Source organism: Arachis ipaensis, chromosome B1 (assembly GCF_059453495.1).
Source record: "Arachis ipaensis isolate K30076 ecotype BB chromosome B1, ASM5945349v1, whole genome shotgun sequence".
Taxonomy (NCBI): Eukaryota; Viridiplantae; Streptophyta; class Magnoliopsida; order Fabales; family Fabaceae; genus Arachis; species Arachis ipaensis.
In genome coordinates, this window is record NC_142436.1 from 82435023 (window position 1) to 82445469 (window position 10447).

General features: G+C 39.4%; 1 non-coding gene across 1 annotated transcript; it reads left to right on the forward strand.

Moving 5' to 3' along the window:
- The first annotated feature begins 234 nt into the window (after positions 1-234).
- On the forward strand, positions 235-342 carry LOC148577237 (small nucleolar RNA R71). The gene has a single exon (XR_015904105.1). It is a non-coding gene; the product is annotated as a small nucleolar RNA R71 (small nucleolar RNA).
- Positions 343-10447: the final 10105 nt, after the last annotated feature.

Here is a 10447-nt window from a genome sequence, read left to right on the forward strand (position 1 = left end):
GATACTCTGAGTTAGAGCAGCAGTCTCTCTGCTAGAGGATACTTCTGCAACGGCTTTTGAACGACCTTGTTTCTGCCTGTGATTCCAAGTAGATTCAGCTAAGTCGCTGATCAATTGCCATGCCTCATCAGTGGTCTTGTACTTTTTCATAAACCCATTGCTAGCACTTTCCAATGTGGTCTTATCTTGGGGCCTCATGCCCTGTGTGACGTAACCGAGTAATACTATCTTGTCAATCATATGGTGGGGGCAAGCTTCCAGAAGATTATTGAAGCGCTCCCAGTATTCATAGAGAGTTTCGGATTCATCCTGAACAATCATGGAAATGTCTTTCCTCAGTTTATCAGTAACTTCAGCTGGAAAGAATTTTTCCAAAAATTCTCTTCTAAGTGTATCCCTGTTGGATACAGTTGCTGCGAGTTGAGTGTAGTACCACTCTCTCGCCTTTCCCTTAAGAGAGAACGGGAAGGCTTTTAGCAAAATAGAAGTTTCATTCGCACCATCACGCCTGATAGTAGAACAGGCTGCTTGAAAATCTCTCAGGTGCTTGATAGGCTCTTGAGCAGGTAAGCCATGAAACTTAGGCATCAAATTGAGCAGTGCAGTCTTTATTTCAAAGTCTGTAGCCACCGCTGGATGATGCGCTTGAAACGGTTGCATTGTAAAATCAAGGGCTCCAGCCTCTTGGATAGTAACTCTCCTAGGTGCTGCCATGTCACCTATACGTAAATCAACCGAATCAGTAGAACGGGGGCTGGTTTCTTCCTCAAATGACATTTCAGATCCGCCCTCAGAGAGGACTAACCGACGCCAAGCTTGCCTTATTCGTGAAATAGTTCTTTCAATCTCAGGATCGAATACTGGTAAGCTTGGATCAGGAAGTGAACGCGTCATCTAACGAAAGAAACAAGCAGCTCATAGCAGCAAAATAAAATAAAATGCAAATAAAAAAATTCCAATTAATAACTTTAGCACTCTATTGCAACTCCCCGGCAATAGCACCAAAAATTGACGTGGCGGAAATTGGCGAGTCAAGAATTGTTATAAAATATGCGTTGCAAGTATAGTTCTTAACCAACCAGAAATCCGCTTATCAATTTAGAAGGGTTGTCACAAAAATTAAAATTAAAATACTGGAAGTATGAATCCCAGGTCATCTCCCAATGAGTTACAGAAATGTGTGCTATTTTATTAATCAGATGTTTTCAAAAAGAGTTTGAGTTGAATAAACAGGAAATTAAATTGGAGAAATTAAGTAATTTAAGCAAAGGCCTTGACTGGGAGTAGATTAGTTGGAAGCCCTATTCTTGTTGCAGTACTCTAAAGATTAATTGATAATTGAAGGTTGTTCTGTTTAGTTATCCCTTACTAGGTAAGGGAAAGTCAAACAAGATGGAATGCTATTTCTATTCACAAGTCCCAATACCCTTACTTGGAAGGACTGGCGTTAGTGACTAGAGAGCAATCCAACAATAAACCCAATTACAATTTCTCTTTTGAGCATTCCAACTCAAGGGTTCCTTTCAATCAACTCCCCATCAAGTTAGGGAACTACTCGCTCATTGTGAATGTAGAACTCATAACATAGGGAAGGGAATTAAAGAAAGACATGATAAATAAAACTCAAAGGAATCAATTAAAAATAAAAGTAACTCTTGTATTAATAAATTCTAAAATAATCCAATAGTAAAATTGAGTAAATTAAAGGACATGAAAGAGTAAAGCCAAGTAAAGAAAACGAACTAGAATGACGAAGTCTTGATGAGGTAATAACTCTTCTCAATATCCCAATGCAAAGAACAATAGAAATTAAAATCCTAAGAACTATGAATGTGTAGAGAGAGAAAACCTCGAAGAGGAGTAAAACTAGATCTAAAAACTTAAAACTGTGTAGAATGAATGTTGTTTTGGTTTCTGCATGTTCTCTGGCTCTAGTCTGCTTTTATGGGCCGAAAACTGGGTCAAAACATGGCCCAAAATCGCCCCCAACGAATTCTGCAGATTATGCAGATCGCGCACGTCACGCGATCGCATCATTCATGCGGACGCGTCATTCGGCGTTTTGCTTTGCCACGCGGGCACGTCGTCCACGCCTCCGCGTTACTTGTGCTATTCCAATCCGCGTGGTCACGTGAGCTATGCGGCGCGTCTCTGCGATTTCCTCTCATTCGCGCGGTCGCGCGAGCCATGCGGCCGCGTCACTTCTCGCTGGTCATCTCCTCAATTTCTTGTGTTCCTTCTATTTTTGCAAGCTTTCTTTCCAATCTCCAACTCATTCATGGCCTATAAAGCCTGAAACACTTAACACACAGATCACGGCATCGAATGGAATAAAGGAGAATTAAAATACATAATTAAAAGTCTCTAGGAAGCAAGTTTTTAATCATGTAATAATTTTAGGAAGAAAATATAAATGCATGCTAATCATATGAATAAGTGGGTAAAGATCATGATAAAACCACACAATTAAACACATTATAAACCATAAAATAGTGGTTTATCAAGAAGCTCTCACTTCTCTCTAGGACTAGGATTAGGATTAGGTTTCGGTCAAAAATCTTAGATCTAGGTTTTAATTCATGCTTTCATCTACTTCTACTCTTCATTTCTTTGTTGTTACATTCATCATTCTTCTACTCTTTTGATGTAATTTCCTTTATGTTGTTTCTATGCTTTGATGTAGATCTACTTTTGTTCATTCTATTTTCTTTCAATTCAATTTGAGGTAATTCATGATAATTGTGTTTCTTTTGATTGTTGTTATTAATTCCTTGCAATAATTGTTGTTAGATTTCATTGTTGTTGCCAATTTACTATGTTTTCCTTTTATGCCTTCCAAGTGTTTGATGAAATACTTGGTAGGATTTTAGTATAGGTTTTATTCCTCTTGGCCTAGGTAGAGTAATTAGTGACGCTTGAGTTATCTAATTCCTTTGTTGATTGACAATTAGAAGTTGCTAATTGATTTGGATACCACTAAAGCTAGTCTTTCCCTTGGAAGTTGGCTAGGACTTGTGGAATCAAGTTAATTCATCCACTTGACTTCCCTCCATGGTTAGAGGTTAACTAAGTGGTAGCAATGGACAGTTCTCATCAAAATTGAGGAGGATAATTAGGATAGGACTTCCAATTCTCATACCTTGCCAAGAGATTTGTTAGTTGTTAGTATATTTCTTTTGCCACTTAAAATTCTTGTCTAAAATCTCAAAAACCCCAAACATACCTCACAACCAATAACAAGACACTTTGTTGCAATTCCTAGGGAGAAGGACCCGAGGTTCCAATACTTCGGTTTAAAAATTTAGGGGTTTGTTTTAGTGACAAATAATCTTTTGTATGAAAGGGTTATTTGTTGGTTTAGAAACTATACTTTACAACGAGACTTCATTAGTGAAATTCTAAACCGTAAAAAATCCGATCATCAATCCTTCAAAAATTGAAGCAGTGGTGCAATGGGAACCACCAACGACCATTACAGAAGTTCGGAGTTTTCTCGGACTTGCTGGATATTACCGGAGGTTCATCAAAGGGTTTTCGCAGATAGACTTACCTTTGACTTACCTTACATGAAAGGAAGTTCTGTTTGTCTGGACAGCTGAGTGTGATAGAAGTTTCAAGATGCTCAAGGAAAAGCTAACAACTGCACTTATTTTGCATCTCATGACATTTTAGATCAAAACTTTTTACTTTTTGATGGCATGAGTCTCTAAACTCTATTGTTGGGGGTGAGGAGCTCTGCTGCGTCTCGATGAAATAATTGCATAGAAACAAGCATTAATTGCATTAATTCATCGAGACGCAGCAGATCTCCTCACCCCAACACTGGAGTTTAGAGACTCATGCCATCAAAGAGTACAAATTTTTGATCTAAAATGTCATGAGATACAAAATAAATCTCTAAAAGTTGTTTAAATACTAAACTAGTAACCTAGGTTTACAGAAAATGAGTAAACTATGATAGATAGTGCAGAAATCCACTTCTGGGGCCCACTTGGTATGTGCTGGGGCTGAGACTTAAGCTTCTCACGTGCTTGGGCTATTTTGGGTGTTCAACGCCGGGTTGTAACCTGTTTCTGGCGTTGAACTCCAACTTGTAACTTGTTTTTGGCGCTGGACGCTAGACTGCAACATGAAACTGGTGTTGAACGCCAGTTTACGTCATCTATCCTTGAGCAAAGTATGGACTATTATATATTGCTGAAAAGCCCTGGATGTCTACTTTCCAACTCAATTTGAAGCGCGCCAATTGGATTATTGCAGCTCCAGTAAATCCATTCTGAGTGCTGAGAGGTCAGAATCCAACAGCATCAGCAGTCCTTTTTCAGCCTGAATCAGATTTTTGCTCAGCTCCCTCAATTTTAGCCAGAAAATACCTGAAATTATAGAAAAACACACAAACTCATAGTAAAGTCTAGAAATATGAATTTTGCATAAAACTAATGAAAATATACTAAAAACTAACCAAATCATACTAAAAACTATATGAAATTAACCCCAAAAAGCGTATAAAATATCCGCTCATCACAACACCAAACCTAAACTGTTGCTTGTCCCCAAGCAACTAGACAAATAAAATAGAATACAAATAAGTCACGAAGCAATAATATCTCAGAGTTCTTGAGTGAAGCTCAGATTCTAATTAGATGAGCGGGACTAGTAGCTTTTTGCTTCCGAACAGTTTTGGCATCTCACTTTATCCATTGAAGTTCAGAATGATTAGTATCTATAGGAACGTAGAATTCAGATAATGTTATTGATTCTCCTAGTTCATTATGTTGATTCTTGAATAGAGCTACTTTATGAGTCTTGGCCGTGGCCCTAAGCACTTTGTTTTCCAGTATTACCACCGGATACATAAATGCCACATACACATAATTGGGTGAACCTTTTCGGATTGTTACTCAGCTTTGCTAAAGTCCCCAATTAGAGGTGTCCAGGGTTCTTAAGCACACTCTTCTTTTTTCTTTGAACCTTGACTTTAACCGCTCAGTCTCAAGTTTTCACTTGACACCTTCACGCCACAAGCACATGGTTAGGGACAACTTGGTTTAGCCGCTTAGACCAGGATTTGATTCCCTTAGGCCCTTCTATCCACTGATGCTCAAAGCCTTGGATCCTTTTTATTACCTTTGCCTTTTGGTTTTAAGGGCTATTGGCTTTTTCTGCTTGCTTTTTCTCTCTCTTTTTTTTTTGGCAAGCTTTGTATTCACTGCTTTTTCTTGCTTCAAGAATCATTTTTATGATTTTTCAGATTATCAATAACATGTCTCATGTTCATCATTCTTTCAAGAGCCAACATATTTAACATTCAAGAACATCAAATTCCAAAGACATATGCTCTGTTCAGGCATTCATTCAGAAGGCAGAAAGCATTACCACCACATATAAATAATTAGAATTTCTTTTATTAAAAATTCGAAAAATATTGCCTCCTTATTCTAAAGAAAATCTTCTATTTTATTCATGTTTAATGATGATGAGAAAAATAAATTATAGCTTAATTGGAGATAAAATAACTACTAATTACTACTATAACTTCTAAGGTAAAACTCAAATAAGAACAATTATCACAGAGTTAAGGCTAAGATTAGAACTCAACAACCTTGAGTTTGGGATGTGGATGTTCCTCTAGTCTGTGGCGTGCTTGGTCCTTCAAGAGATAACTTCTGACGCTTTAGTTCCTTTAAGTCACGCCCTTGCTCTTCTTGTTCCCTGAGCAGTTTGCAGAGCATACTGTTTTGATTTTGCTGTTCTTACTTTATTTGGTCCATAGATTCTTGCAACTTGGTAACAAATGCTTTAAGCTGTTCCCAATATTCAAATTGAGGGACTTCCGGGAGAAATTCTTGTGCCCTCCTCTTGATGGGGTCATCCTGCACTTGTTGTTTTTCCATTGTGGTTTTAGTGATTGGTTGCTCCACTGAGATGTACTCCGTTATTCCCATCCTTACTCCAGCATCTTTGCAGAGCATAGAGATTGGGCTTGGATAAGCCAACCTGGCATCTTTGGAGTTCTTGTTTGCAAGTATGTAAAATTCAGATGGAATTAGTTGATGAACTTCCACTTCTTTTCCCAACATAATGCAATGGATCATTACTGCTTTTTTAACGGTGACTTCAGAAAGGTTGCTAGTGGGCAATATAGAACGCCCAATGAAGTCCAGCCTTCCTCTGGCGACTAGTTTGAGATCTTCTCTCTTGAGTTGATTTGGGACACCCTTGCTGCTGGTGGTCCACCTGGCTCCAGGGATGCATATATCCTCTAGAATCTTATCCAGGCCCTTGTTTGTTCTCATCATTCTCCTATTGAAGGAGTCTGGGTCATCTTTCAGCTGAGGTAGCTTAAAGATCTCCCTGATTTTGTCAGGGTGGATGTGAACAATCTTTCCTCTAACCACAGTCCGATAGTCATAGAGGGCAGTTCCAGATATTCTTTGCCTGTCTGTTTGCCACAGATTAGCGTAGAACTCCTGAACCATATTCCTTTCCACTTTTGTTTCAGGATTAGCTAGGACTTCCCAGTTCCTGTTTCGAATCTGCTCTTGGATCTCTGGATATTCATCTTCTTTCAGATCGAACTTGACTCCCAGGATCACTGATCTTAGACCCATTATTTTATAGTAATGGTCTGAATGTTCTTTGGTTAAGAACTTCCCTTGATTCCAAAGTGGTTTTGGAATACTCTCTTTCTTGCCTCTTGGAGTCGGTTGTTTTCCTTTAGGAGCCATGATCTTAGTGGGTATGGTTTAGTGATCACGGATAAACACACCAAACTTAGAGGTTTACTTGTCCTCAAGCAAAAGAAAAGAAAGGAGAGGGATAGAAGGAGAGCTAGTGTCGAATGGTGGATGAGAGGAGGGAGGCCGAATGTGGATTTAAAAGGGAGGGGGTGGGTTTTCGAATATTTTAAAAAGATAAGATAGAAGATATAATTTATAAAAAAGATAAGTATGATATGAAAAGATATGAAAGATATTTGAAAAAGATAAATTTGGATTTTGAAAAAGATAATGTGCAGATTTGAAAAAGATATTGATGAGTTGAAAAGATTTTAGAAGGAAAAGAGATAGATTTGTTTTGGAAAATTTGAAAAAGAGTTTGATTGGATTGAAAAAGAATTTGTGTTTATGGATTAAGATACAATTGATATTTTTAAAGTAGGGTTTTTAGAAATTAGGATTTTTAGAAATTAGGGTTTGTAACATGTTTATGCAAGATATCATGAATTGAAACATGAAAATTAAAATTAAAATAAAAAATGTGAAATAAAAACGAATTTACCTCCTCCCCACCATCCTGGCGTTAAACGCCCAAATGTTGCTTCTCCTGGGCGTTCAACGCCCAGCTGTTGCTTCTTTCTGGCGTTGAACGCCAGGAACTCCTTTGTCACTGGGCATTTTTCTAAACGCCCAGGATGCTGTCAATCTGGCGTTGAACGCCCAGAAGGTGCTTCTTTCAGGTGTTCAACGCCCAAAAGATGCTTCTTTCTGGCGTTTAACGCCCAGATGGCTATCCTTACTGGCGTTCAATGCCCAGTCGATGCTTCTTTTGGGCGTTGAACGCCCAAAACAGCCTTCTACTGGTGTTTTCTTGGCAGTGAGCTCCTTTTTCCTGTTTTATGCTCTGAATCCTTCTGTAGCCCTGTGAACTTATACAATTGATTCTTTACCTTGTTAATATTAAGCTCATGCAATTAAAATAAAACATAGAATCAAATAATAGAAAAAGTTAGCTAATGGCTGAGTTGCCTCCCAGCAAGCGCTTCTTTATTGTCTTTAGCTGGACCTTGCTGAGCTTTTAATCTAGCCTCAGCCTTGAGCACTCTTGCTCAATATTGCCTTCAAGATAGTGCTTGATTCTCTGTCCATTGACAATGAACTTCTTATTAGAATCAATATCTTGAAGCTCCACATAACCGTATGGTGATACACTTGTAATCATATATGGTCCCCTCCACCGGGATTTCAGTTTCCCGGGGAATAGCCTGAGCCTAGCGTTAAACAACAGAACCTTTTGTCCTGGTTCAAAGATTCTAGATGACAGCTTTCTGTCATGCCACCTTTTTTATTTCTCTTTATAAAGCTTGGCATTTTCGAAAGCAGTGAATCTGAATTCCTCTAGCTCATTCAGCTGGAGCAATCTTTTTTCTCCAGCTAATTTGGCATCAAAGTTTAGGAATCCGGTTGCCCAGTAGGCCTTATGTTCCAGTTCCACGGGCAGGTGACAAGCCTTACCATACACAAGTTGGTATGGAGAGGTCCCTATAGGAGTCTTGAATGCTGTTCTGTAAGCCCACAGAGCATCATCCAAGCTTCGTGCCCAATCCTTTCTACGGGTACTTACAGTCCGTTCCAGGATTCTTTTTAGTTCTCTGTTAGAAATTTCAGCTTGCCCATTTGTCTGTGGATGATATGGAGTCACCACCTTGTGGGGAATCCCATACCGAACCATGGTAGAGTAAAGCTGTTTGTTGCAGAAGTGAGTGCCCCCATCACTGATTAGTACCCTAGGGATACCAAACCTGCTGAAGATATGTTTCTGGAGGAACTTCAGCACTGTTTTAGTATCATTGGTGGGTGTGGCAATGGCCTCTACCCATTTTGATACATAGTCAACTGCCACCAGAATATAAGTGTTTGAGTATGATGGTGGGAAAGGCCCCATGAAATCAATACCCCATACATCAAACAGCTCAATCTCCAAGATTCCTTGTTGAGGCATGGCGTAACCATGAGGCAAATTACCAGCTCTCTAGCAACTGTCACAGTTACGTACAAACTCTCGGGAATCTCTGTAAAGTGTAGGCCAGTAGAAACCACATTGGAGGATCTTGGTGGCTGTACGCTCACCTCCGAAATGACCTCCATATTGTGACCCATGGCAATGCCATAAGATCCTTTGTGCTTATTCTTTAGGCACACACCTACAGATTATGCCGTCTGCACATCTCTTAAAGTAGTACTTTGCATCGGTAATTAATTTTTTCTTTTGTTGCCTGTTGTACTCCTTGGGTATGAACCTTGCAGCTTTATAGTTTGCAATGTCTGCAAACCATGGTATTTCCTGAATGGCAAACAAATGCTCATCCGGAAAGGTCTTAGAGATTTCAAGAGAGGGGAAGGACGTCTCTTCCACTGGCTCTATCCGGGACAGATGATCAGCCACTTGGTTCTCTGTTCCTTTTCTGTCTCTTATTTCTATATCAAACTCTTGCAAAAGCAACACCCATCTTATGAGCCTGGGTTTTGAATCTTGCTTTGTGAGTAGATATTTAAGAGCAGCATGGTCAGTGTACACAATCACTTTTGATCCTACTAAGTATGATCTAAACTTGTCAATGGCATAGGCTACTGTAAGTAATTCCTTTTCTGTGGTTGTGTAATTTTTCTGGGCATCATTTAAAACACGGCTAGCATAATAAATGACATGCAGAAGCTTGTCATGCCTTTGCCCCAGTACTGCACCAATGGCGTGATCACTGGCATCACATATTAATTCGAATGGTAATGTCCAGTCTGGTGTAGAGATAATTGGTGCTGTGACCAGTATAGCTTTCAGAGTTTCAAACGCCTGCAGGCACTCTGTGTCAAACACAAATGGTGTGTCAGCAGATAGCAGGTTGCTTAGAGGTTTTATAATTTTTGAAAAATCCTTTATAAACCTCCTATAGAATCCTGCATGCCCCAGAAAGCTTCTGATTGCCTTAACATTGACAGGTGGTGGTAATTTTTCAATTACTTCCACTTTAGCTTGATCCACCTCTATTCCCTTATTCAAAATTTTATGCCCAAGGACAATTCCTTCAGTCACCATAAAGTGACATTTTTCCCAGTTTAAAACCAGGTTGGTCTCTTGGCATCTTTTCAGAACCAGTATCAGGTGATCAAGACAGGAGCTAAATGAGTCTCCATATACTGAGAAGTCATCCATGAAGACTTCCAGAAATTTTTCCACCATATCAGAGAAAATAGAGAGCATGCATCTCTGAAAGATTGCAGGTGCATTACACAGCCCAAATGGCATCCTTCTGTAAGCAAACACTCCAGATGGACATGTGAATACTGTTTTCTCTTGATCCTGGGGATTTACTACAATTTGGTTGTAGGCTGGATAGCCATCCAAAAAGCAGTAATAATCATAACCTGCTAGTCTTTTAGCATCTGGTCTATGAATGGTAAAGGAAAATGGTCCTTTCTGGTGGCTGTATTGAGCCTTCTGTAGTCAATACACATGCGCCACCCTATAACTGTTCTTGTAGGAACCAGTTCATTTTTTTCATTATGAACCACTGTCATGCCTCCCTTTTTAGGGACAACTTGGACAGGGCTCACCCAGGAGCTATCAGAAATAGGATAAATAATCCCAGCCTCTAGTAATTTGGTGACCTCTTTCTGCACCACTTCCTTCATGGCTGGATTAAGCCGCCTCTGTGGTTGAACCACTGGCT